A 5,037-nucleotide genomic window follows, 5' to 3' on the forward strand; every position below is an offset into this window, starting at 1 on the left:
GCGCCAGCGGAGGGCGCAAACCCAAGGGCTTGGGCCTCGAGGGGCCAGCCTTCGCCACCACCCGCCTGGGTGCGGGGGCTAATTTCAAGGTTAGCTCACGTGGGCGCGGGCGCCCGGAGCTCCTTGCACGAGTTTGGGGCGGGTTCCTCATCCCCCAATCTAGGGCAGTTTGTTCAACTGCAGTAAAGGGAGCTTGATGTTCCAGCAGGGAAGGGATTTCTGAGAACTGGGGCTGTCCTCAGATGAACTCGGCTCCTCCGGCTGCCGCTGCGGCGGCCGCCTGCGGAAGACTTTTTAAAAGGGCGATGCCAGGCCGGGGCGCGCAGCCCGCAAGTGGCTGAGCCGCCCGCCAGTCTGCGGCCGGAGCCGAGAGCCCGCCCCCGAGCGCGGGTGATGCACGGTGCGCCGCGCAGGGCCTCTCGGCGCGCGGGGGGCTGCAAGCTAAACTTATCCTCCTGCATATGTATGAACGTGTGGCCTTTCTGCTCGGCAAAGGAGAGGCCTGGAGTTTTGCGGAAGGCTGCTAAGTGGAGCGAGAGCAAAGTAGGACGTCGTGCAAGTTTTCGCGCGGGCCTGAGCCCCCTCCACCCCCCACCCCCGCCTCCCTCTCCAGCCCCTGGGAGTTAACCCACGTTAGGGCCTCAGGCGTCTGGGCAGACAGGTCTTCACCTAATTGTATTTCAATTTCAGAACACTGCCTTTGCTCGAAGCCAGATCCCTTCAGCCCCGCCTCCCCCTCCCCAAACCTTCAGCCACCTTCCCCTGATTCCCCAGCTTCCACTAAAATGAACACGGCTTTGCCCCAGATATGTGCCGTGTGCCTAGGTGGAGTCGCTGAAAAGCCTAAGGGCCTGGGTCCTGAAAGATGTCTGGATCCCGCCCAGAGTGAGGTCCGACACGTGATCCCCCTACCCCCAGCGGGCCATCTGTTCTCCTTCCTCCCCGCCTGGAGGCAGGCAGCTCTGCCCAGCACCGTCCACGCCTCCCAGCAGGAAAGAGTGAGAAAAGCCAGAGTTGGCGGAACCCACTACATACCGAGTACAGTTCTTTAACCTAAACCTCCCTGGGCCTTGGACAGAGATGAGACTAGGCAGAATGAATTTTAGATTAAGCCCCAGGTGATTAGCTCCACCCGGTGAGCGGGGGAAACTCTGCCCAGGGCTCAGTTTGGATTAAAAATCTCCTGGGGAGGTGACGGAATGGGCTGTGTTCCCCCTGGAAATACCTCAGTTGGGGCTAGGGTGGAAAATTTGCACAAACCAGCTTGCAGAAAGAAAAGGCGAGACTATGCAATTAAGGAATAAAGAATATAAGGGATTCGGACAAATTTATATTTGTGCCTGCTATCCCATTAAATATTGATTTAATTTAAATATTGATTGCCATAAAGACCTGTTTGTAGATGCACAGCAGAAACGCTGTTTAAAGAACCCAAGTCTTGCCCAGCTTTTCTCATTATTTGGGGGGGAGGGGTCCCTACAGAATTTGGAGTTTGTAAAGGACTATGGAGATGTATGCATCTAATCCCGTGAATTCACAGATGAGGAAAGAGCTCTAAGAGGTTGCCTGGGGTCACACAGCTCATCTCAGGCCCTGGGAGGTGGGTTCTCTGCCCCAAGCTGGCCCTAACACGTGCTCAAATAATCAGTTCTCTGTAGGCACTATCTCTTCTAGAGGTGGTAATGATAATTATTTCAGGATGCACAGAAAATAAAGACTTTGAGCTACAGGCCCATAAACCACTGTTCTCAAGAACTTGAATAATAAATCCAAGCCTTAGACAGAATATAGAGAGGAAAACACATACTTATAAACTAGAAGCACAGTTACAGTCTTTGAATTCCCGTGCTCCTCCCCATTGATTTGTGTGGATTTGAAATGTGTATTTACAAAGACTAAATTGGGGGAAAACGGACCTCTCATATTTATGTGGCATAATATATATTTTACTGGTAAATTATTCATTGTAATTAGGAATGATTCATATTAATTTGGGATAATTTACTTTCCCAGAATTTAATTGGGACAACCACATGCTGGCAAAACCGTGTAAGCTGATTTTAATCATAAAACTATTATAATACACATCCCAATACGGCAAGGAGACCTTGTTGTTAAATTACACACACACACATCCTGATGTTGGAATTATTACCTGTAATATATATTATTTTGTGATATATATGTGTTTGTTTTTAACATATAAGCCTCAGTGAGGCTAGACTGTCTTTTCGTTTCTGTATTTCTCCATACCTAGCTCCCTGAAAGAAACATAGGGATCTGGAGAAGGAATGAGTGGGAAAAGAGATAAAGGGGAAAGCATTCTATAATTCTAGAATTTCTGGGTTAAAAAAGCTATTCTAAAGCAAAGCAGCAGATACACTTATAAATATCTGAGAGAAAGTCATGTGTGCGAAATCTCAATTTTCTTTCATTACTTTCTTTTATAACTCTGAAATGACTGAGTTGGAAGAATTCAGGGGTTATGTCCAGTCCAAACAAAATTAAATTAAAGATAATTAATTAAAGAGAAGAAGACCAGAAGTAAGGGAGGGGAAAGTTTGTATTTTTAAAAAAACTATGATGGTTGATTCATTCAAGTTCCTTGATTACAATGTCCAAGGAAAGATGCAGGTTTTCCTTCGTATCTAGAATAATCCCAGTGTTAACTCTAGGGCTATCTGAAGGTGCCCAGTGCAATGTCAGTTCATGCAAATCCAAGACACTGTACAGGCAGTCATCATGGAGACGGTGGAGAGATCCCACTGGTATTTGTGCCGGACCTTAAAGAAGCAAGCAAAGGTGCAATTACTAAACGATCATGTATCCTTGGGGACAGAGTTTGTCCCAGAAAAATTATGAAGTAGGCAAACTCCCCTGTGCTTCAGTGAATTCTTTTCTAAAATTAAGGGAATTGGAATTCAAGAACTCGAGGACAGCTTCACTTTTACACACCATGATGCACCTACTTACTTTACCAAGATGGTGATGATGATAGTCTTGGTTGACCGCCACCCCCTTTCCATACTTCCTTTTCCATATAGTCAACCAATATCTTCCTGTACCGCTTCAAAAGCAAAGTCAAAGTAAACTACACTGGCCTTCAAGCTGGGAGGGTTAATTTGGGACTCTGCCTTTAGAGACCACAAAACTGGTGTTAGTTTTTCCCAACCCTTCACCAAGGCTACCAGACAGTGGGGCCATGGTTGGACTTCAGTGGATCTGCATCACAGAGAGGCAGGCACCTTTCACACCCAGTGAGGACAATCAATGTGTTTTTAACCAGTTGTGCTGATGGCCAGCCTCCTGAAGAGCCATGAGTCCTAGATTCTTTTCTCAGCTATCAAGATGGAAAACAACTGTCAACCATTCAGAGGGAGAGGCAAACTGAGTTAATGAGACTCCAAGACCCATGCTAATCATTGATCAAGTAATGCCACAGTTTTCAATGGCTAAGGATCTCTGGCTTGTTCCAGTTCTTAAGAATCTGTTTAGCACAGTTAATATTTCACAAAATCGAAGAGCTCAGATGTTGGAAAGCCCAAAGGGCTTGGAATCATTAGATTTATTGTTTCAGTTGAGCTCTGTCACCATCTACCTGATAAGGTAGACAGGTCACTTCTCTGTGTTTCCGTCTCCACATTTGTAAAGTGAGGGAAGAGAGAGAAGCCCCGAAAACCGTTCAGGGGTCTGAGGAAAGAAAATGAGCTAAGAGTGATGTTTTTAAAAATTATACAAATGAAGGATTTTTTTGTTTTGTTTTGGTCTCCATTTAATTGAAGGTGGGTTACAGTAGCTTCAAAACAAACCAAAATAGCTCACCTAGAATAAATTGCGCTAGGGAAGGAGAGGAATGGTAGGTATCACAAAAGCAAAGTTGGGGGCGTTTCAGTGTAAGAAGTGAGACGGAAAAAGACTAGTTTAAACGGAACATTTGTCAGCTCAGCATTTTAAAAATGAATTAGTCATCATTAATGCACTGGATAGAAGGATTATTAAAAAATCTGCCCAAAAGTATGCTGCATCCCAAAACTGAAAAAAAAAAAAAAAGAAAGAAAGAAAGAAATGAAATGATCCTTTCTCATTTGTGTTTCTTCTTGGGCAACTTGTCCTGACATACTTAGATTTAAAAAAATATATTGATTCACATTGCATTTATTCGTCACCCCTGCCTTCCCATACATATCACACTTTTACAACCAGCAGCACAAAATAACAGGGATGTTGTCCACTTCCACTACTGCTCCCGCGTTCACAAGTGTGGAGCGCTAGCTTTCGGAACGCCCTTCTGATTGGCTGGGCCCATGTCAGTGACATCAACCAACTTACTTTTGATTGGAAGGCTGGTTGCTGGGACTCTAGCGTTTGCAGGAAGTCACTTAACTGTTTGCGAGCTGGAAAACCGAGCCTGAAGTTTTCTTTTGTCACGAGGACGAGCGCCAGTGACTAGGGAAGGTGTGCGCCACGGCCCCGGCCCCGCCAGCTGGACCTCGAGCCGGGAGGCCCGGAGAGGCCACCGGGACCGAGAGGCGCTCCCGAGGAGGAACGGCGGCCCCCTTCCAGCTTCCCGGCTGTTACCCTTTTAAATGTCAGCGTTCGAGGCTGGAGGGGTAGCACGAGGCAGCGGAACGGAACAGTCGGATTGGCCGCACGCCTCAGTTCTAGACGCACCTCTCCACCGAAAGGCCGTTCTGACTGGCAGGGGGAGAAAGTAAACAGAGTTGAATCACCCTCCCCGCTGGCCAATTGGAGGGGGTTTGGATTGTGACGTGATGGGATTCTGCGAAATTGTTACTGAGCAAGAGAATGCCGGAACGGTGCGGACCGGCCAGAGCAGGGGCTCAGAAGGCGTCCGCGGACTGGGGGAAAAGTGTCTCTTAGACCCCGCGCTCGGTCCGGCCCTCGCCGCGCGCGCCCGGGTGGTCGGCTGAATGTCCCGCGGCTTCGGCTCGACGGAGAGGCGGCCGAGGGCGTGTACCTCTCTTGCAGTTTCCTCTCCCAGCGCCTCGGGGGCGTTTTCAAGCGCATAAACTTGCG

Source organism: Prionailurus viverrinus, chromosome D4, assembly GCF_022837055.1.
Source record: "Prionailurus viverrinus isolate Anna chromosome D4, UM_Priviv_1.0, whole genome shotgun sequence".
In the NCBI taxonomy this organism is placed as follows: Eukaryota; Metazoa; Chordata; class Mammalia; order Carnivora; family Felidae; genus Prionailurus; species Prionailurus viverrinus.